This window comes from Ochotona princeps, chromosome 1 (assembly GCF_030435755.1).
Source record: "Ochotona princeps isolate mOchPri1 chromosome 1, mOchPri1.hap1, whole genome shotgun sequence".
Classification (NCBI taxonomy): Eukaryota; Metazoa; Chordata; class Mammalia; order Lagomorpha; family Ochotonidae; genus Ochotona; species Ochotona princeps.
This window is the reverse complement of record NC_080832.1, coordinates 62,052,767-62,077,613: the sequence shown is the minus strand read 5'-3', so window position 1 is coordinate 62,077,613 and position 24,847 is coordinate 62,052,767.

The following is a 24,847-nucleotide window of genomic DNA, read 5'->3' as shown; positions in this document are numbered from 1 at the left end:
AACTCCATTGAGCTATCAGCACCCCTGTAGCTTTATTTTGACTAAACAAACACACAAATGTTATTCAAGAACATATACTTGTACAACAGACACAAAATTAATTTTATATACTTTATTTTGCATAGGCTATATCTAAATCACAAGAAGAATCACGTTTTTTCATGCTACTGGGAAGATATGCTGCTTTCCAACAAACTACTGAGCAGCATTCTAATCAAAATTTCTGTGGGTCCCTTCAGATCCACAGCAAGCTGCTTCTGATGGTATAGCATGAAAGTAGAAAACTGCACATCACTGGTCCTTGCCCTAGGAAGGTCCTCCATAGCATTTGTCAGCAGCAGCAGCAGCAGCAGCTGTTCTTTATCATCTTCCAACAGGGTCCACTACTGTCAGAGTTGTTGGTGTGGTCAGTCAATATGTAAATGGAAGGAAAAGAACAAACTTTTTTTTTGTCCTTTTCTCCTTCAATTTTTCAGAAATGGCCTTTACAGCAATTAAGATTTGAGATTGTATTACATCAACGTTGTTACATTTACAGCAAATGAAAGACTGAATCCCCATTTAGTGGCTCATTCCCCAAATGCCCACAAGGGCCAGGATGGGCAAACGACACACTTAGGAGCTCAATTCAGGGAACCACCTTGTGTCTGTATTAGCAGGACACTGGAGGCAGGAATTCAACTCAGATACTCCTGTGCAGTGTGTGAGCCTGCTTGACTAAACACTCGATTGTTAACATCTTGTGTCACTACCGAGAGAATCGCTCTCAGATGTCCTAGGCCCTGCCCACATGCCCCCTGCTTCATCATCGTGCTCTCCTTCAGTGCAATACTTGCATAAATGCAACAAACCACTCCCAGTCCGTATTCAATAGCCCTCAATCCACACAATAAGTGTTCACTCCGCTTATCTATCCTGTACCCAATATTTCAAGGCTCCAGAAGCTCAGACCTTCCTTCATCTTGCATGTGAGAAGGCTCTCCCACTTCCAGGAGAGACCTCCTATTATTTGCGCTGTAGTCATGACTCAGAGACACATGGCCATTAGGAAATTCATGCGGGAAGGCCTGGTGCGGTAGCTTAATAGCTAAATCCTTGCCCTGCATCTACCAGGATCTCACATGAGAGTCGGGTCATATTCCATCTGCGCCAGCTCCCATGCTGCTCTCTGTTGGTGAACTGGGAAACTAGTAAAGCATGGCCTAAAGCCTTGGGCTCCTTTGCCCACATTGGAGACCCAAAAGAATCTCTTGGTTTCTGGCTTCAGATCAGCCTAGATCCAACCATTGCGACCAGTGAATGGAAGATATTCTCTGTATCCTCTCTGTAAATTTGACGTTCCAATAAAATTAAATAAATCTTTAAAAGAGAAAAAGAAAAGGAATTCATGCAGATGTCAAAATTTCATTATGTTTTCTCAATTAAAGACATCATATTAAGATTTTTAAAAATTATTTATTGATTTATTTAATCACATTCTTGACATAATTAGGGTAAAAATGTTCAAGCACCACGAGAAGATGGGTAAGAGAATTAGTTCCGTATTGTTTCCTTAATATATCTGATGTACAATGGAATTTTAAGGGAGAAGCCCCACCCAGTCTCCAACCCACCCCAGGTCCCAGATGTGGGGCATGCTCCAAGGGTCTTACTCAAGTGGTTTTGATAGTTCAACAGTTCTGAATTGCTGCCACTCTCACCACTCCAAGCACGATGAGGTCGGTGAAGAATCCACTGATTACATAGCCCATCATAGAGTCTCCATTTGCCCAGTTTTTCACTGCCAATATGGCTGAGGTGGTTGATTGACTTGTCCTGTCCTCTGTCTTTTGATGGTTAGGGTTCTGAGTGCAGAAGCTCGGCTGGGAGATCCCCAAACAAACTTTGTCTGAGGTATTCCCAGACCAGATTCCTGTATGCACTAGCAAGCACAGGGCCAAGCACAGTCCATTGCCCCCATCAGCTGGTGGTTGCAATTGCTGGGTTGATTCTGTTTCAATCTCTGTCTTCCACTGGAACCAATGGGTGTTTGCAGTCCAGCCTGGTTCTGCCCAGCACATACTTGGCCTGCGCATAAACCAGTGGGAGCTGCAGCCTAGTCAGAGCAACCCACAATAACCCCCACCAGTCCTGCGACCTACCCTGGTTTGCCAATATGCGCATCAGACAAGTTCAGTCTGTCCCAGATCCCCTTTTGCTCTCATACATGTCAATGGGTATTAAAGCCTTGTTCCATCTAACCAGCCCAATTATCCAGCTTTCATGGATGTTGTTGAGTGTCTCTCTGTCTAACCTCCCCAGCCCCTGTCCTAGTTTTTCTGCCCTCCCGTCGGGGGAGGGGGGTAGTAACCCAAGAGGGAGGAGCCCACTATTCCCCTCCCAGGCCACTCCCACTCCCAGATTTGCACTCTCTAGGTGGTTCTGTGGTTTAACTTGACAGAACTAGCCTCCAGTGCCAGCTTCTACCAGGTAGTCCTGTGGCTAACCTCAAACAACCCTCACCCACTCGAATTGTAGATTGCACCAGTAGGAATAATCAGCCAAGCCTGGTTTTTCCGTAATCTAATCCACATGAGGCCCACAGGTGCTGTAGCCCTGCCCAGTCTGGTCTGCCCTCATCCCAGCTCATGCTCTCCAGTGGGAGCTGTCCAGCAAGGGAACCACCCCTTATTCCCTTGCTGGCTCTGGCCCCTCCCTTCCTGGTTCTCATGTGTGCTGGTTGGGTGCTGCAGTCATATCTGGCACAGGCAACCTCACCTTGGCATTCCGTGTTGTGCACTGCTTTTGTCGCGAGCCAACCTGGCCCAACCCACACTCTGTTCTGGTGTTTGGATTTGCCAGTGGATGACATGAACTGATTCAGCCTGGTCTGCCCCTGACCCATGCCAAATGTATGCCAGTGGGACACCTTCCATGGCCTATTCTGGGCTGTTTCCTTCCATGCTTCTTGCACTTACCTGCAGGGTCTGTGTCCTGCCAGAAAAGTTACCCAGGCTCCTCCATCAGAACCCTCCGAGTGCCAGATTTTGTGCATACCAGTGGATCCATGAGCCAGCACTACTCTGTTCACCTCCTGTCCTGGCAGAAACAGTGGCTTTTCCCAACTGGCCTTCAACCCATTCTGGTTCTTGCTGCTGGATGTTTCAGCCCAGCCACAGATCATCCATACCCACATGCACCTCATACATGGCTCAGTAGGGGTCAAACCCTAGCCTAGTCCATCCCACATCTACCCTGGTCCTCCAGAACACCAGAAGGTGTTGCAGTCTGGCCGGGCCTGGTGCATCTAGTCCCAGTCCACACTTGTGCCAAGAGAGACTACAATTGTATCCTGATCAGAACGCAGCCCCCATTCCAGCCTGTGCACTCCTTGGTGGGAACCTCCACTCAGCTGGGGTGTCCCCTTAGCTCCCCAAATGGGTCCATTCCCAGCCAGTGTTCAACATGCCAGTGGTTGTTCTGACTCAGCTTGGCACAGCCCCTCACCTTTCATGACCCCTGCCTTACACACTGTGTCTCAGCATGTACGGCTCACACAGACCAGTACGTGCAAGAACCTAGCTGGGCATGTCTTGTGCTCCATCTTGGTTTCTAATTTTACTTATGGGCTAAGGTTTGCTCAGTACTGCCCGGTGTGCTCATTCTATTGAATTTTCATACAATGATGAGCCATTGCAGCTACTTTGCCCAGCTTGTCCGACCCCCAGGTCTGGACCACATGTTCACCAGAGGGCGCTATGACTCACCAGGGGAGTTTCCCAAGTTTCTCCCCTTGATCCCCTCCCAGACCTAGTTCTCACACATGCCATTGGGTTTCAGGCCAGTGCCCAGCATAGTCTGGCCTTCCTTTTGGCCTTGCATGAGCTGGTGAATGTTGCAGCTCAGCCCACCCCACACCCTATTCAGGATGCACATTCGGGTGTTGCTGCCTTGACCAGTCCAGACTGTTGTCAGTTCTTTAATCTGTGATTGATGGCAGGCTCCTTGGTCACACCTAGTTTAGTCCATCACCACGCCATCCCTTGAACCAACCAGTAGGGCTAGAATTTCCATAGGATTTGGCCGACACATCCCCCACAGAATCTTCCCCCAGATATGGTTCTCTAGCATGCTTGTTAATGTCATGGCCCTGCCTAATGTGGCTGGTCTCCACTGGGTCAGTTCTGTTTCCAGCCCTGTCATCCACTTGGACCAATGGCTATTGTGGTGGAGCTCAATCATACCGACTTCATACTCGGTCCTCACACAAACCAGTGGGAGCTGCAGCCTAGTTGGGGTGACTCCCCATAACCCCCATCAGGCCTACTCCCTTCCCTAGTTCCCATGCATGCCAGTATGTACCACAGGCTTATTCAATCTGTCCCACCTCCCATTTAGCTCTGGTACTCGTCAATGGGCATTGAAGCCTAGTTCGACCCAACCAACCTACTATCCAGCCTACACACATACTGGCAGGTGCCTTTCTGTTTAGCCACCCCTATCTGCCCATTGTCTTGGTTTTTGTGCTCTCCAGTGGGAGTGGTTACCCACGAGGGAGGTGCCCACTATCTCCCTACTAGGTCACTCCAACTTCTGGATTGCGCACTCTCCAGGTGGTTCTGGCATTTAACTTAACAGAATTTGCCCCCAGTGCCAGTCTCTACCATCTGATGATGTGGTAAAGCACAACCAACCCTCACCCACTCTAAGTTTGCTTGCACCTGTCAGAACAGTCAGCCCAATCAGGCCCTTCCCCGATCTAGCTCACATGAGGCCCACAGGTGTTCCCCTCACCTGTCTCAGCCTTTGCCTTCAATGCTCTGGCATAGTATCCCTGCCTCCTGCAGATCAGTTGGTGTAAGAGCCTGGGTTGGAGTGACATGTGCTCCATCCTGATTTCTATTCTTTTTTGTGAGTTGAAGTTTGCTTGGCCCTGCCCAGTCTGCCCCCTTCCAGTTGCAGCTTGGCCAACCCCCACATCCTGTTTTAGGATGTTCCTTCGGGTGGTGCTGCCTTGACCTGCCCAGAATGCCATTGGTTCCTTTACCCATGAGTGATGGCAGGTGCCATGGTCACTCCTAGCTTAGCCCCTTGCTACCGCAGCTCACGAGCTAAGCTACGGGACTTGTATTTCCACAGGGTTAGGTCCACAACTTTCCCCATAGAGTTTATCCCCAGACAAATTCTCTCACGTGCTGGTTAGCATCTTGGACTGCTGAATGTGACCAGTCCCCTGTTCCACTACCCAGTCAAGTAATGGTGCCCAGCTAGACAGGACCCCATCCATAGCTTTGGTGTGGACCTGTGTGTGTGGCAATCAGTGAGGCTCTATGCTAATAGCCCTTCTCAGGATTCCTAATTTGGCTGGTGATTCAGTCTGGCTCAAATAGATCTTATTGACAGTCCCCTCCAAATCATCAGGTCTCAGTCCCCACGCTTACCCGGAAGTTTCAGAACCGTGTTACTGGGAATCACCCAGAATCATCTCTCATGTACACTAAAGCTGGCCTTATTAATAGGAATTCATAAGCAGCAATTTCATATCCTAAAAACCCCAGAGCTTGCCGCTGGGTGGCCAGCAGGCAGAGCCTGGCACCATTTGGTGCACTGGCCGCCCAAACCCATGGACTCAGTCACTGCCTTTTGGCCATGGTTTTGGCCTGAGTTCTCATATTAAGAATTTTTAAAGGAAACTTACATGTAGGGAAACATGTCAATACTAAAATATAGCAGTTTCTAAAGCTGGACTGCCCTCCTTTAGCTACTGTCTGTACTACTTCAGTTTTTGTGTCCCATAGTAAATACTTCAACTTCCAGTGACTCATCTTTAAATATATATATATTAAGAATATTTCCCCCCATATTTTTCATTTGGACCAGTTTCATGCTAATATATGTACGTGTAAAGTGGATCGGGCACATAGAAACACACTGTAACAAATATTTGTGTCTATTTTGGTTTCCATCAATACTGACACATACTAGTCTAGCAACAGTAACAGGCAAACATTGAAATCTCACGGGATTAACATCACGGGAATTCATCTATTTCCCTCAGAAAGCTCAATTGGATATTTTGCTGAGAAGGAAGGACTTTTTCCTTGTAGTATTGAATGAGCTTGTGGCTCTGCCATCCCCTAAGATTATGAAGTCCATTAATGATTCCTCTGGTCTGTGCAACAGACCAGGATAAGAGGAAAGCAGAAGCAAGGAAAACTGCGAGGGCCAGGTCAGCAAGAGACAGATGTCATTCCTTCAAATACTCACACAGCTGCACTTGCGCATTTCAATCTAGTGCTGTGTCCAAGAGGAAGAAGGTCTTAGGGATCCCCTTTTAGTGTAATCTCTGCACAGCCATCTAGAGGCCTTCAGGGAAAAATATTTCTGAATAAACCTCTGGCTTAATTTAAGACTGAAGCTATTTAGACACTAATTAACTCACTTCAGCTATCAACTGTTGATATTATCTCTTATCTGCAAAACCTGTCCTCCCCTCAGTGCCTTATTCTTATCAGCATGAAGCAATGAAGTCTTCCAGCTGAATAATCATTGCAGGCTTGGAGAGGCAGAAGAAAGAGTCCTAGGTTTCCAGATTGATCTTCGCTTGGCAATAGAGAATTGTGCAAAGAGGGAGTCAGCAAACCCAGACCAGCCTAGCCCACTGAGGCTGGCATGTGGTTGTATAAGGAACCAGGACCTGCGCTCAGAACTTCACGTAGTTACTCCTCTTCCAAAATCTCAGCACTGCTCCCTCACTAAAGAGTCCTGCCACACTCATTCTTCAGTCCTATATCAGAGAGGCAACAAAAATCTTCCCAAATCATTGGAGATCCGAAAGTCTTGACGTCAACATTACATATGAGGGTAAGGAAAAAAAAAACAGTAAACAGAGTTAATGATGGGTTTATTTTGACACAAAAATATGCAAGTTTTGCATATTTGTAAATTATATGCTTAACTCACTCTTATCGCTCTTATAATAGCATCTCTAGGGCAATATAATGCAGTATTCAAGTATGCAGTTATGGAACCAGACTACCTTTGTCCAAATTTATGTTTTGTCTATTACTATAACACCTTGTGTCACCTTTGAGCAATCACAGACATCATGTACACCAGTCTCCTCTGAAATTACAATACTATCTAATATCTAATAATATCTACTGTATTGATTTACTTAATGTACATTAATACTTAAGTGCTTAATGCACATTAATGCTTAAGTAAATTAACACATAGTAGCTCACAGAAGAGTATACAGTGTTTTACTAAGTATTCTTCCTTATAATTGTGGACCAGAGTACATCATGGCTCACTATGTAACTAAAGTAGTTCCCCTAAAACAAAATTGGCAGCCTCTGAGCCATGAACAGATATTCCTCAGTTCCCAGAGAGGCTAGGCAAGACCTTAACTCATCTCCTACTCTGAGCAACTTCAGGACTAAACCTACAAGCTCTGTATACAAATGGTATCATCATTTCATGTGCCATACGTGACAAAGCAGGGAAATATTTCCACTGAAGTTCCTAGAGAGACTAACACATAGAAAAGGAGACCTAATTCTCCTGATGCTTGAATCGGCAACACCTGAGAATCTACTCACCCAGTTTGTCACCACATTAGAGCTGTTAACTTTTGAGAACTCTCTCAGAGGGCAGAGAATCACAGACAGATCCACCGAGAATCCTAGAAGGATTAAGACTAAAAGGGTAAAGGATTCCAGAATTTCTTGAACACTGACTTGGAAACTACCAGTGGTTCCTGAACCAAGACTTTTGAACAGTGACTGGCAAAAGGAAATTCTTCCCCATTGACAGGATTCCAGGATTCACTCTGTCTGATTGGGCTTCTAACAGAAATTTCCAGTGCTAAATCCGCATTATGCCTGGGAAAGTCACCTTGAAGTGACACCTCAGAGTTCACACCAAGCACCATGGCTCCAAATCCTCCACCCTGACTCTCCGAATTACTCAGAAGAAATCAGGCAGCGGCCCTCTAGGCATCAAGTGTCATGTGTTTGCTCAAAAACAAACAAGATCATTCATTCTGTTTCTTTCCATTTTAGATCCCCTCACTGTGCTGATTTCTCATAGTCATAAGGAAATAGAATTTGACAGAGGGACATGTTAAGATCCTTGCTTGGCAATCAAACTCCAAAATATTTTTTTTTTCTCATTTTATAGACAGTAAAACAAGCAAGAGTCAACAGATGCCAAGCTCTTACCAGGTACCAAGAAAACTCATTCAACCAGTTCTTTCACACTTTCTCATGGAGAAGGAAACCAGATGTCCTTTGTTGTATTTTAATTTTTGTTTTCATCTTTTTTTGGTTTTTAGATCAATATGGTCTGTATATATACTTTAACACAATGTTCTTCTCTCGCTCCCACCATTCTTCCTTTTCTGTTTCTCTCACTCCTTACTTGTTTATTTATTGGTTTTTGAGATATCATGTATTAAATATTTATTACAGTCAAAAAGTTTAGTATTCTACCTAACAAGATTCATAAAAAAATCTTAATTTAGCAGAAACATACACAACAGCTATCAACAATCATTGAAAGGAAAAATGAACATTTCACTCACATACTGTATATTTTAAGGCAATCACAGATCATTGAAACTATTAGCAGTATAACATTCTAACCTTTAATTTGTCAATGATTAAGGGAGAAACAACATTTTTTTCTTAAAAGGTAGAAAAAGTGCAACAAATTATACAACAATACTGATACACACAGACTTTTCTTTTTGGGAAGGAGAATTTTTTTTAAATTTTTCCTCCCACCTGTAAGTAAGAACATGTGGTGATTAATTAAAACAAAGAAAAGAAAATGGTATTTGTCCACATGGAACAGTATTCAGCTATAAAAAAGAATCACTCGCAAAAATGGACTCAACTGTGCAGCATCAGATTGAGTGAAATAAGTGAAGCCCAGAAAGAGAGTGTCCTTTTCAAGAACAAGCAGAGTTGCATCTTTGCAGCTGAGTTCCTGGAAAATTTCCTGGGTTGCTACTGTAATTGAACACTTGAGCCTGCATAATTTACAAGAAAATCAGTTTTATTTATTTGACTGGGTTTAAAATCCAACAAGCATGAGGTCAAATGGCCGCATCTAGTGAAAGTTTCATCGTGTATCATATCATGACAAAAATTAAAAAGCAGAATAAGCCAACATATGAAGAGAAATCATGAAAATTGAATCCACTCTATAACAACCAGTTCACACACTGACTAATCAATCCTGAGCAATGAGAAATTACTCACTTACGAAAGAGCCCATTCTCAAGAGTAGCATCAACTTCTTGTTTTTTTATCTTTCCTTTTTTTAATTTATATTTTTCTAGAATCTTGACATAATTAGGGTAAAAATGTTCAAGCACCACAAGAAGATGGGTAAAAGAATTAGTTCCGTATTGTTTCCTTAATATATCTGATGTACAATGGAATTTTAAGGGAGAAGCCCCACCCAGTCTCCAATCCACCCCAGGTCCCAGATGTGGGGCATGCTCCGAAGGTCTTGCTCAAGTGGTTTTGATAGTTCAACAGTTCTGAATTGCTGCCACTCTCACCACTCCAAGCACGATGAGGTCGGTGAAGAATCCACTGATTACATAGCCCATCATAGAGTCTCCATTTGCCCAGTTTTTCACTGCCAATATGGCTGAGGTGGTTGATTGACTTGTCCTGTCCTCTGTCTTTTGATGGTTAGGGTTCTGAGTGCAGAAGCTCGGCTGGGAGATCCCCAAACAAACTTTGTCTGAGGTATTCCCAGACCAGATTCCTGTATGCACTAGCAAGCACAGGGCCAAGCACAGTCCATTGCCCCCATCAGCTGGTGGTTGCAATTGCTGGGTTGATTCTGTTTCAATCTCTGTCTTCCACTGGAACCAATGGGTGTTTGCAGTCCAGCCTGGTTCTGCCCAGCACATACTTGGCCTGCGCATAAACCAGTGGGAGCTGCAGCCTAGTCAGAGCAACCCACAATAACTCCCACCAGTCCTGCGACCTACCCTGGTTTGCCAATATGCGCATCAGACAAGTTCAGTCTGTCCCAGATCCCCTTTTGCTCTCATACATGTCAATGGGTATTAAAGCCTTGTTCCATCTAACCAGCCCAATTATCCAGCTTTCATGGATGTTGTTGAGTGTCTCTCTGTCTAACCTCCCCAGCCCCTGTCCTAGTTTTTCTGCCCTCCCGTTGGGGGAGGGGGGTGGTAACCCAAGAGGGAGGAGCCCACTATTCCCCTCCCAGGCCACTCCCACTCCCAGATTTGCACTCTCTAGGTGGTTCTGTGGTTTAACTTGACAGAACTAGCCTCCAGTGCCAGCTTCTACCAGGTAATCCTGTGGCTAACCTCAAACAACCCTCACCCACTCGAATTGTAGATTGCACCAGTAGGAATAATCAGCCAAGCCTGGTTTTTCCGTAATCTAATCCACATGAGGCCCACAGGTGCTGTAGCCCGGCCCAGTCTGGTCTGCCCTGCCCTCATCCCAGCTCATGCTCTCCAGTGGGAGCTGTCCAGCAAGGGAACCACCCCTTATTCCCTTGCTGGCTCTGGCCCCTCCCTTTCTGGTTCTCATGTGTGCTGGTTGGGTGCTGCAGTCATATCTGGCACAGGCAACCTCACCTTGGCATTCCGTGTTGTGCATTGCTTTTGTCGCGAGCCAACCTGGCCCAACTCACACTCTGTTCTGGTGTTTGGATTTGCCAGTGGATGATATGAACTGATTCAGCCTGGTCTGCCCCTGACCCATGCCAAATGTATGCCAGTGGGACACCTTCCATGGCCTATTCTGGGCTGTTTCTTTCCATGCTTCTTGCACTTACCTGCAGGGTCTGTGTCCTGCCAGAAAAGTTACCCAGGCTCCTCCATCAGAACCCTCCGAGTGCATACCAGTGGATCCATGAGCCAGCACTACTCTGTTCACCTCCTGTCCTGGCAGAAACAGTGGCTTTTCCCAACTGGTCTTCAACCCATTCTGGTTCTTGCTGCTGGATGTTTCAGCCCAGCCACAGATCATCCATACCCACATGCACCTCATACATGGCTCAGTAGCGGTCGAACCCTAGCCTAGTCCATCCCACATCTACCCTGGTCCTCCAGAACACCAGAAGGTGTTGCAGTCTGGCCGGGCCTGGTGCATCTAGTCCCAGTCCATACTTGTGCCAAGAGAGACTACAATTATATCCTGATCAGAACGCAGCCCCCATTCCAGCCTGTGCACTCCTTGGTGGGAACCTCCACTCAGCTGGGGTGTCCCCTTAGCTCCCCAAATGGGTCCATTCCCAGCCAGTGTTCAACATGCCAGTGGTTGTTCTGACTCAGCTTGGCACAGCCCCTCACCTTTCATGACCCCTGCCTTACACACTGTGTCTCAGCATGTACGGCTCACGCAGACCAGTACGTGCAAGAACCTAGCTGGGCATGTCTTGTGCTCCATCTTGGTTTCTAATTTTACTTATGGGCTAAGGTTTGCTCAGTACTGCCCGGTGTGCTCATTCTATTGAATTTTCATACAATGATGAGCCATTGCAGCTACTTTGCCCAGCTTGTCCGACCCCCAGGTCTGGACCACATGTTCACCAGAGGGCGCTATGACTCACCAGGGGAGTTTCCCAAGTTTCTCCCCTTGATCCCCTCCCAGACCTAGTTCTCACACATGCCATTGGGTTTCAGGCCAGTGCCCAGCATAGTCTGGCCTTCCTTTTGGCCTTGCATGAGCTGGTGAATGTTGCAGCTCAGCCCACCCCACACCCTATTCAGGATGCACATTCGGGTGTTGCTGCCTTGATCAGTCCAGACTGTTGTCAGTTCTTTAATCTGTGATTGATGGCAGGCTCCTTGGTCACACCTAGTTTAGTCCATCACCACGCCATCCCTTGAACCAACCAGTAGGGCTAGAATTTCCATAGGATTTGGCCGACACATCCCCCACAGAATCTTCCCCCAGATATGGTTCTCTAGCATGCTTGTTAATGTCATGGCCCTGCCTAATGTGGCTGGTCTCCACTGGGTCAGTTCTGTTTCCAGCCCTGTCATCCACTTGGACCAATGGCTATTGTGGTGGAGCTCAATCATACCGACTTCATACTCGGTCCTCACACAAACCAGTGGGAGCTGCAGCCTAGTTGGGGTGACTCCCCATAACCCCCATCAGGCCTACTCCCTTCCCTAGTTCCCATGCATGCCAGTATGTACCACAGGCTTATTCAATCTGTCCCACCTCCCATTTAGCTCTGGTACTCGTCAATGGGCATTGAAGCCTAGTTCGACCCAACCAACCTACTATCCAGCCTACACACATACTGGCAGGTGCCTTTCTGTTTAGCCACCCCTATCTGCCCATTGTCTTGGTTTTTGTGCTCTCCAGTGGGAGTGGTTACCCACGAGGGAGGTGCCCACTATCTCCCTACTAGGTCACTCCAACTTCTGGATTGCGCATTCTCCAGGTGGTTCTGGCATTTAACTTAACAGAATTTGCCCCCAGTGCCAGTCTCTACCATCTGATGATGTGGTAAAGCACAACCAACCCTCACCCACTCTAAGTTTGCTTGCACCTGTCAGAACAGTCAGCCCAATCAGGCCCTTCCCCGATCTAGCTCACATGAGGCCCACAGGTGTTCCCCTCACCTGTCTCAGCCTTTGCCTTCAATGCTCTGGCATAGTATCCCTGCCTCCTGCAGATCAGTTGGTGTAAGAGCCTGGGTTGGAGTGACATGTGCTCCATCCTGATTTCTATTCTTTTTTGTGAGTTGAAGTTTGCTTGGCCCTGCCCAGTCTGCCCCCTTCCAGTTGCAGCTTGGCCAACCCCCACATCCTGTTTTAGGATGTTCCTTCGGGTGGTGCTGCCTTGACCTGCCCAGAATGCCATTGGTTCCTTTACCCATGAGTGATGGCAGGTGCCATGGTCACTCCTAGCTTAGCCCCTTGCTACCGCAGCTCACGAGCTAAGCTACGGGACTTGTATTTCCACAGGGTTAGGTCCACAACTTTCCCCATAGAGTTTATCCCCAGACAAATTCTCTCACGTGCTGGTTAGCATCTTGGACTGCTGAATGTGACCAGTCCCCTGTTCCACTACCCAGTCAAGTAATGGTGCCCAGCTAGACAGGACCCCATCCATAGCTTTGGTGTGGACCTGTGTGTGTGGCAATCAGTGAGGCTCTATGCTAATAGCCCTTCTCAGGATTCCTAATTTGGCTGGTGATTCAGTCTGGCTCAAATAGATCTTATTGACAGTCCCCTCCAAATCATCAGGTCTCAGTCCCCACGCTTACCCGGAAGTTTCAGAACTGTGTTACTGGGAATCACCCAGAATCATCTCTCATGTACACTAAAGCTGGCCTTATTAATAGGAATTCATAAGCAGCAATTTCATATCCTAAAAACTCCAGAGCTTGCCGCTGGGTGGCCAGCAGGCAGAGCCTGGCACCATTTGGTGTACTGGCCGCCCAAACCCATGGACTCAGTCACTGCCTTTTGGCCATGGTTTTGGCCTGCTGATTCCCCAGTCTCAGATCTGGCCTGACAGGGGCACCTTGGGGGTGCTGCCATCCACCCTTCAATCCCAAGGCCTGAATCCCAGCATCAGCTTCTGTATGAGGGTAGAGCCCTTATGACACTATGGCTTCCCAACTGCAACCTCTCCTGGTTATGTGGGAATCAGATTTCAATATGAGCTTTGAAAGGATGAACTACATTGAAATAATAGTTGATACTTTATTAAATCTTTGAAATCCTGAAAATACATTGTACTAAACCAGCTTTTCTTGAATTATTTAAATAATTAGTATAAGTGTCTGTTCTGAGCCCTTCCAAAATTGAAGTCCTGAGCAAATGCAGATATTTCCCATTGAGAGTTTATGATTTTGACAAGCAAAACGTAAGCCTTCAAGTCAATAATGGTTTCAGTTTATAGACAAACTAAACAATTTCTTTTCCATTACATTAGTCAAGTTAATGCCAATACCAAATATAGTTCTATCAATGCAAGGATTTAAAGATCTATAAAAATATACATTTAAAATATCAAATTGTCCACCAGTTTTATAAGAAATATAAGCTTCCAGCTTTATACCAATAACTGATTTATCAAAGTTGCCATAATAATGTACATGAGCAGAAAAGTGTATGTAAATTATCAGTTTGTCATATTTCTCCAAAAATGTTCATTCAGTTTACACTTTAAATTTTATATAATACATTTTGTTTTGAACCTTTGCATTGCCAAAGAAATACGTTCTAAGTACTTATTTTAATAATTTAATGATTTTGATATTTTGTGTATGAATGAAATCTGGTTGCAAATTTCACATAATCATATTTAATGTTTGACAATGCTGCATTACCATCATTAAATCAGAGTTAATATATCTGCTTTAATTTCTCTCTTTTGGTGTTTTAGATTCTTGTTTTTACTTTCAAAGTTACTCTTCAAAAATATTTTGTGAAAAGGTGATGTGAAAGAAAAAGATGATGTTTTCTCAGTGGCTGCAAAAAGCCAGATTGAAGCCAGCGACCAGGAACTCCATCAGAGTCTCCCTTGTGTATGGTAGGAACCAATGTGCCTGCAGCATTTCTGTTGCCAACCAGGAAAACTAGCAGAAGCTGTATGAAAATATTGCAGCTGGGACCTGAACCAGGCACGAAGACGGGGAAGCAGGCTTTTCAAATGGCAGCTTATCCCACGGCACCACAGCCACAGTGCTCTACTCTGAAAGGTATTTCTAAAGTCAATTTTTACACACCTGTTTGCACAAAAACATTCTAACACTTTCAGAATTGGTGCACTAAAGTTGTTAGCATCCATACAATGTTAGCATCCAATGATTATTGCAGGTAAATTAATTACATCACTATTTGCAGTGGAAGCATTTACCCTCGCTTGCAGACTTTTATAACATCAGTGGAAATACTTGCTGTTGTTTGCAGGTCAAAAACAATCTAATGTTAGAACTTTCATTTTTGTGTCTTACCTAACACAGTAACACAGTTTATCTTTGTATTACAACTGCTAAATTTTTTAAAGATTTTTTTGATAATTTTTTACATAGCTAATTATGGTGATATGGGCCAAGGGCTACAGGAAGGTAGATGAGACCATTATTTCCACATTCTTTCTTTCTTTTTTTTTTCTTTCCTATATTTGGGGGAAGAGGGAAGACCAGGAGAGAAGTCACATCCATCCTCCCAAACACCTCTGTACACTGGGATGGAGGACAGTCACAAGACACTACCCCAGGGTCCCCAATGTGGGACATGGTCTAGAGGTTCACAGCAGCTAAATTTTAAAATCCAACAATATGTTTTCTAAGAAATTACATAGTATAGCAGAAAGAGTATAAATTAAAGAGGTGTTCCCAGCATGATCGACTAGCGACTTATTTCCTTGCCTTGCACATGCAAGATCTCATTTGAGCACCGGTTCATGTCCCAGCTGCTCTACTTCCCTTCCACCTCCTTGCTTGTGGCCTGGGAAAGCAGTCTAGGACAGCCCAAAGCCTTGGGACCCTGCACCCACATGGGAGACCAGGAAGAAGCTCCTGGTTCCCGGCTTCGAATCAGCTTGGCTCCTGCCATTGAGGATACTTTGGGAGTAAGGCAGCAAATGGAAGATCTTTCTTTCTGTCTCTCCTCTCTGTAGATCTACCTTTCTAATAAAAATAAATAATGTTTAAAAATAAATAAATAAAATATAGAGTAATCAAGCATACTTTTGAATTTTGCCTCTACTTATACCATAGCTCTGTGTTCTTAAACACATTCTTGACTTTTCTGAGCCCTTAATGTTCTTATCAAATAGCTATTGGTATCTGAAACATGATCATCAACCTTCAATAGGAAAACAGATATGAAACACCATCCAAGCACAGAGGGAGTCTCACCATTGAGCTAATAATAGTATTCTTCTCTTTATTTCTTTCTCTTCCTAAATGGAAATCTAACTGGCTCTAAAAACAATAGTATGAAGGAAAATTAACAAATTGATCTAAATGAACAGCACTAATTTGTTACAGGAGTCTGCGGGTGTGTGTGTGTGTGTGTGTGTGTGTGTGTGAGATGAGAAGAACTGAATAGCAAACAATACTGAGTCACTTTTTTTGGCAAAACTGCTCTTATTAAATGCTTCCCCTTTATTTTATCTCAAGCATGCATCTGAGGAGATTTTCATTATTATGTTATTATTTTCATTATTCTTAGGAAAGACTGTTTTATGAATTATTAATCATTCAGCAAATTCATTAGATCATGTCTGAGTTACTAACCCAATGCTTTTAAAATATATTAGTTATCTAAAATTTACCCCTATGACACTGACAAGCAAAGAAAATCAGAAACTTTTTCCTCCCTAAATTATTCCCTTATTGTTCACCTTGGGAAACTAATAGGCAGTGAGTTTCAGTGCTTTCTCAATTGGAATTTTCCTTTAAGACATTCACTAAGAATTTCTGTCACGTCTGCAGTGACTTGAGAATCTGTGACTCTAGAAAAAAAATGGTATTTCAAATTATTTCCACTTTTCCAAAATTACTTTCAAAGAAGTCACAATGAAAAGAGTAGCAATTTTTAACATTCCAGGCTCACAGGGCCAAAGGCTTTGTTTGTAGCTTTGCCTTCTTTGTTTAAAAAAAAAAAAAAAAAGCTGTCCAGTTTCAGTTCTGAGTTGTACTGAAACCCTACCAAGTTTTTGGTGTGGGCTTTTGTGCTTTATTGAGTCCCTGTTTTGTTCTTTGAGCTCCTGTTTTAGTCCTCCAGAGCCAAAGTGCAGGTGAAAACTAAAGCCTCCTCAATGCTTGTCTTTGAAAACATGGGAAGCTACAGGCAATTCAAGCCTAAGATAAGAGAATGTGGTCAATGCATTGTTCCTGAGTTGATAAAATGTCAAGTTCTAGTTACTATATAAAAAACAAGATTATTCTATTAGAACCTACAAACTTTAAATTACCTACAATTGACAGTTCTGTTCTTTATGATAACGACACGTTACAGACAGCTGTTGAGGTGATCTTTTTACAAAAGATAGGAGTAAACCACCTTCTTGTCAAAAGCTACTATTGGCTTGCTAAGCAAAAGATGATTGGTATTGCTGGGTTGCTAGCCATTTGGCTGCTCAGCAACTATATTACCTTCCTACGTGGAAAATAATGCTCACCATGCGAATCTTCCTTTCTCCACTCCTTGGATACAAACATTTCCTTTCTACACTCCGTGGCAGTGTGCACACACCATGACTTAGGTTTGGTTGGTTGGAACCTCTTAGATGAGATTTTGAATCCTGAGAGAAGGCTCTAGATCCATGGAGATAGTCGAGGCAGCAGTATCCTAAGGACACCATTTCTGCTTTTCCCTTCTTTAACTCTACTCATCTTCTAAGCCCATTTCTCTATGTTTCCCAACAATTGTGAATACTATCAGCAACCTTAGAATAATTCCTTTCTTCTTACAATAGCCATTAGTGCTGTCTTAATCCATTTTGTACTGCTATTATAAAGCACTACAGATTTGATGATTCATGAAGAAGGTGAAATATATTGCTCTTGCCTGTGAAACCCAAGGTCAAGCCCCAGAATCTGAAGGGGGCTTTATTGCTGTGTCCTCACATGACCAACAGCACAAGGCAAAAGAATAGCAAGAACCCTGGCAAGCCCATTTACCTGTAGTGCTAATCAGCCATTATGGCCTAAACACCTTCCAACAGAGCCCACCTGCTACAACTGCTGTGACAGCAATCAAGCTTCCAGCACCTGAATGTTGAGGAAACACATTCAGACTAGTTGCCTTCCATGGCTTGTAACCAAGAACCTTGCTGATACATACAATCCATGACTCTCATGCCATGTTGATGGCAGCTAGGGTCAATGTCCTTTCAGTGCCTGAAGTATTTGATTTTTTTTCCTTTCTTCGATACTGAATTTTTCCACAGAGTTCTTTTCCTTTCTTGCAGAGGGTAACTAGTTGTTTCCTTCTTTGAGATCTTACATCAGACATCACCAGTTCAGAAGAATGATTCAAGGAGATAAAGATCACACTATTCTTGAGTTACTGCCGCCTCTTTGATCTTCCTTCCTCTTCATTGGGTTACAGATTAGTCCATTATCTGCTAATGCTTAGTTGCTGGTGAGTACAGAAAATACATCATATTTTCTTTAGAACTTGAATAATAAAAAGGCTTAAATTTTGTCATTTAATCTTCACATATGTTGCATGAAAAAAATGTATACATCACCCGCAGCATGAAGCTTAATTGTAACAAGGATGTAAATATCATACTTTATGCAGGTTTTGTTACCACAAGTTGTCAGGCACAACTCTCAAATTATGCGATAAATTATCTGAGGAGGAAGGCTTAAACACAGAGGGCATGAAATTCTAAAATTCATAATGGATGTTTTAATCTCAGTGTTATAAACTTTATGACAAGGAACATTTTCTTGATATTTGTTTTAATGTCAATAAAACAAAAGACCAATGCCTAAAACACCTTTAACTTCTCTATATAAGTAAGCTTAAAAGGGTTTCTGCTGATTTTGTTAAAGCAATAGTATTACAAGGTTCTTATATTTTCCCTATGCTTGGGGACATTAAAATGAATATTTTCAGACTATAAATTGGAAATCCTGAGACTTGAGGGGACAGTGAATTAATCTGTGCTGAAGAAGCAAGTAAAGATGACAGCAGAGATTGAATGATCCCCTTGGCTTCCTTGAGACCCCCATGCAGTGGAAATATATCATAAATATGATACATGTAGTATAGATGTACTGTGGGACTTCACATACACCCTTCTGAGAAAGGCACAATAGCAATAGGCAATAGGCATGCTAAGGAGCATGATACTTTGGGAACAATGCCCATTTTTGGAACAGAATATTCCTTTTCCTCCTTGGAGCAGCAAGAAGAGTGCCTCCGTACTTTGTCAATTCCACTTCACATTATTATGCTCTTCACCCCCTTCATTAAAGCACTGGTATGCAAGTGATCATTTCTAATAATAGGCTCTCCACTATTAGAAGTGGGCCTTTTTCATTTTTCACCAAATTATGAAATAGCTTCCATTATAACTTATGTTCTGTATACTCCAGCCAAGACTTTTCTCTCATCTTAAAATGCTCTACTTTAAATGGGCCTCTAATGTATAATTTTATTGTTTGAGCATTTCATTTTCTTTTTTGATTTATGTTTCTTTATAGCCGGTTAGACAGCTCTTTGTGATGTTTTGATGAAAGATTCTACATCAATAAAATTGACTGAGAAGTAGGACCTTGAGGGTAGTGTTGGAATACGCTCTCTGCACTCTACAAACCTAAGATCAAGACTCAGATTTCAAACCGAAGATTCAAAAATGCTCTAGCTTTCCCACTTTCTAATTTTTTATTTGATAAATTCTGGCTGGTTATTTTACTGATGCTACATCTAAGTTTCTATATGCTGACAGAATTGGTGTTTATAGAGTTTTTTTCACCAAAATATATTCATCTGCCAAGGCTAGAGTAAGTAAATAATTATAATGATTATACTCACTGAATTATATACCATTCAACCACTAAACTTTCAATTTAAAAACCACAACAAATATTTGGTATTTAGAACAGACAACTATATACATGCCAATCTTCTTCAGACCAATAATTATCTGAAAACATTAAGGTCTGTATGGTATTTACAAAATCTATCCAACAGTGTTTTTCAGATTCTCCCTGCTTATATCTCACATTTGTTTAATGCCAGGTTATCAGCTTTTCTCATTGTTAATAAATCACATATACCACCTAAAAGGATGTTTTGTTTTTTTTTTTCAGGGTGAAACAGTTGTTTATTGGAATTTGTTGATTTACATTTTTCTTTTTTTTTATTAATTATTTTGCATTATGTGACAGTTTCATAGGCTCTGGGAATCCCCCCACCTCTCCCCACTCCCCCCCCCCGGTGGATTCCTCCACCTTGATGCAGTATTACAGTTCAAATTCAATCAAGATTTTTTCCTTGCAAACGTATATCAAGCATAGAGTCCAGCTACTTATTGTCCAGATGGGTTGAACAGTTTCTTGGGGAGAACATTTCTGGTCCAAAGTTAGAGCTGGTAGAATATCATCCCAGTCAATTAAGAGTCCCAATATAACATCAACAGCAATTTGCAATATTATGGAATTGACATGGTTTTGAGTAACCAGTATGTTAAAAAAAAAAAAAAAAGCAAGTCCTAACCACATCCTATGATTAGCTCATTGACATTTCAATTTTAGTTTATATACAGGACCGGCTGCTATATACCTTAAAAGGTACCATTCAGCTGTCTCGTGTCTATTTCATTTTAGTATTTAGCCATTTGTTATGTTGAAGTATAATTTTGCTGATCTTGGCAGATTTTAGGATAATCTAGACTGGCTTGTAACTCTAACAAGATATTTGTCAACATTTAAGGTGCAGAACATTTTTTTTGGGGGGGGTGCAGGAAAATCCTCAACACCACGGTGAGGAGTAACTAATCTTTGTGTCCCACCCAGCGAGGCATGAGCCAATCCACGCCAGCTAAAAGAATGTTTTTTTCCTTGCCACACTTTCAGATACTTATGAATGCCTTCATGACTGGCTTTTTTTAATTTCTTTTTTTTTAAGCCTCTCATTTAATGTACTCTGTTGACAGGCTCTCTCATGCTTAATGCAAAAATCTAGAATGTTTGTAAATAAACTTTAGAAAGATATTATATATTTGTTATAGTTTGTGCTTTTTCCAAAACATTCTTTTATTTATTTCTTCTATAAAATACCAACTACAAATTCTAAATGATAATTTGTTATAATCAAGAACATCATGAAAGATAAATTATAAGTTTTTTTTTTGCTTCACAAATATGGATGATTAAACCCCTCAACTCTCATTTAGGGATCATGCACAGTGTCCTGAGCATCATGCTCAGTGCTTACGTCTCACTGACATCAAGCAGGAAAATCAATAATATAGGAACCATATTAAACCTGCTCAAACGTGGGTCAACTAAGTTAGAACCTGAACTGCCAAATGTCATCAATGTAGTTTGCAACACATTGAATGTCAGTTGTTGGCAAACTACCTAAGATTATCAACTGAGAGTCACAGTGCAGATCTCAGACTCGAACTTAACCCAGGAGGTATAAATTCAGGACTTGTATATTCCTAGAGCAAGAACAAGAATAAAATCAGTCTTAGGAGATGTTAACAGTTGATCATTAGAAAGACCAGAAATAGAATATGTGACTACCATCCCAGCTAACGCACCAGGAAAAATAGCAGAAAATGGACCAAATCCTTCGCCCTGACACCTAACCAGAAGAATTGAATCGAGTTATCTCCTGACTTCTGCCTGACCAGCTGTGGTCACTGTGAAAATCTAGGAAGTGAATCACTGGATAGATTTCCTTTTCTCTCTGCTTCTCCCTCTAATGTGTTACTCCACCCAATAGATAAAACAAATCTTTTTTAAAAATCCAAATATACAATTCAGCGTTGCTATGTGTATATGCGAATACTTCAAAAAATTGTGTTAAAATGAAAATAAGATTTTAGTTTATTATTTAGATTTATTGTTACTTTAAATTTATTTTGGTGCAAAAACTCTAAAATCTAGAGCAGATGCCATGGTGTAGTAGGTTGAGTCTCTTTCTCTGGTGCTGGCCTTCCTTATGGATGCCGTTTTAAGTCCTGGCTCCTCTCCCTTCAGTCCAGCTCCCTGATAATGTGCCTATGAAACCAGCAAAAGATGGCCCCACATCCTGGGGTCCCTGCACCCATGAGGGAGACCCAGATGAAGCTCCAGGCTCGTGGATTCAGACCAGCCCCACGCTAACCACTATGGTTTTTTGGAGAGTGGACCAGCAGGATCTGGTATACCAGAAGGTCTTTCTTTCTCTGTCTCTCCCTCTCTCTCTGTAAATCTGTCTTCAAATAAAACAAGTAAATCTTTAAGAAGAAAATATTTTAAATCTATGCATATTTTTCAAGTTTTTGCATTTTCCATGAAAATTTAAAAGGTAACTCATACAAAGAAACATCACATTTTACCAAATAAATATATACTTTTATTTTTCTAATATCTAAATGCACTTTTTTCCAAAAATGCATCAAAAAATTGATATTTACACAAATGTCTTAGAACATAGAAAATTCTACAATTTTTATCTTATCAAATTAAGTTTTATCTTATTTTATATTATCTTTTATCTTATGACAGCATCTTATTATTATTTTGATATGTACAAAATATGTTATATAAATACATTAACCTAGCAGCTAAAGTCCTCCCATTGTATGTACCAGGATCCCATATGGGTACTTGTTCTAATCCCAGCAGCCCCACTTCCCATCCAGCTCTCTGCTTGTGGCCTGGGAAAGCAGTGGAGGATGGCCCAAAGCCTTGAGACCCTAAACCCACATGGGAGACCCTGAAGAGGCTCCTGGCTCTTGGCTTCGGATTGGCTCAGCTTTGGCCATTGCAATCACATGGGGAATGAATCATCGAACGGAAGAACTTCCTCTCTGTCTCTCCTTCTCTCTGTATATCTGACTTTACAATAAAAATAAATAAATCTTTAAAAAATAAAATAAATCAATACATAAAGCTTGTAAAATTATGAATGTCAAAGAAGACTTATAAATGTCACGTTAGTAACCAGTTTATCCACTTTTTAAAGGTGCTATGTAACCAATACATTGCTTCTCTCTTATTCATGCTAGTGTTTTTAAAATAATTTACTATTTTTTAGTTTTTATAAATATCAATGTTAAGCAGGTATTGGCTCAAGTAAATAAAAGTAAAGTCAACAAAGTACTTTCTGTGAGTGACTAGCAAGGCGTCTGATCCTAAATTTCTATGCATGAGGGAGATGGGAAGCATTTGTTAAGGCATGTTTGCACATGTGCATATGTGTGTATGAATGTACTTTAAAAAAAAGACTTATTTGGTCGAAAGGCAATTATGGAGGGAGAGAAACAGGGAGACAAAAAGTGTGTGCTTCCACCTGCTGATTCAACTCCCTAAGTAGCCACAATGGTAATGGCTGGTTCAAACCTAGGTCAAGTCAAAGCCAAGAGCCTGGAATTCCAACTAGTTCCCCCATATGGATGACAAAGATCCAAGTCCTGGGCCATTTGCCACTGCTTTCCCAGGTGCATTAACAGGGAGCTGAGTTGGAAATGGGGTAGCCAGGATTCAAAACAGTACTCTGATATGGGATGTCAGCACCAGAGGCAGAAGCTTAACCCACTGCACATAATGCTAGCCCCAGGAATACTAATCAAACTTGAGACTATTGGAAAAAATAGGTATCTTCTTTATTATTTTTTTAAAATGGAGTAGCCTATTTTGACACATAAAAGTAAAACAAACATGATTTTATCTGGTTCATATATTTCTAAACCACTAACACATAGAATTATTTAAAAAGTAGATTTCAGTTTAATCGATAATATAAAAACAATATGCTGTGAGCATGAAAACCATCCAAAGGCTCAGTGATTCAAACCTGCAAGGTCTATTTCTTATTCTTGTCTGCTCTATTTCAATAACAGGGTCTGTGCGACACAGTCATGTTGACTAAAAATGGCATAATCATGACAGATGGAAAATAACTCCTTAGTCATTTACAAAGAGAATGTAAGAGAGGAAGAAACTAGTTCCTTGGCAATTAAATGCTTCAGTCCCAATGGAAAAGCTAGTCACATGGAAAATAGAGAAGTCGGGAGTGTCTTTTTCCTTGTCTTCAGAAGAGAATGAGAAAAAAATTGGTAACTGCTAGTGATACCTCCTGTGATGACTCTTGTCAGTTCTTATTGTTAAACATTCCATTAGCTCTTCATCCAAGGTTCTCCTTCTGCAGAAACATGGAGAAAGAACAAAAGACATTCAGGCAGAACTGAACTATAGACATGTCTTTCCCACTAACTAGGTGGTTATTCAAATTTGGACAGGTTAGTTCAAATTCCTAGACCTTGGTTGGTTCAGTTTTAAAGCGAGAAATTTGGACTATATCATGTGTAAGACTCTTAGTGAAATAAAATTCTATGAATGTATTTCAGACTTTTATATGCAAATAATCATTAAGCAAGTCATAACAGTATTTTTAAAAGTCATTTATTTCACAAAATTCAATTATGAATGTATTTCTTTCTCTTTGATTATGTAGGTAAAAATGTTTATAAGCCTCCTTCCTGCTTTTGCTCCAACATCAAAACATCAATAGACATATTTTGAATCCTAACTTAAAGAAAGGGCAATTTGTGTTTTAATACTGTTATCCTTCCCTTTTGCCATAGTCTATCATCCAATTACCATTGCTACTGTAATACTTACATAGCATTGTTCTAGCATAAATATCTTTTGAGTTTTTTGTAATGCTAAGGATTTTTAAAGATCTATTTCTTTTTATCTGAAAGAGACACAGAGAGACATGTCTTCCATCTCTTGCCTCACTCCCCAAATAGCTGCAATGGCTTGAGGTGAACCAACCTGAAGCCAGGAGCCTGGACCTTCCTCCACAGTTGCAGGGACTCCAGGAGTTAAGCCATCCTCTGCTGATTTTCCGAGCATACTAGCGGGGGCAGGATGGGAAACAGAGCAACCAGGACTCAACCTGGTGCCCATATATGATGGGGCCTCCGCCAGCAGAGGGCCATCTCACTATGCCACACTACTGTCCCCTGAACATTGGTTTTTAAAGTTTTAACTTTGGGGACTGGCATTGTTGCCTGGAGGTAAAGCTACTCCCTGTGACACTGCTATCCCATTTAGCCCCAATTTAAGCCCCAGCTGCTCAAGTTCTGATCCAGCTCTCTGTTCACTCACCTGGGATAGCAGCAAAGGATGGCTCAAGTGTTTGGGTCCC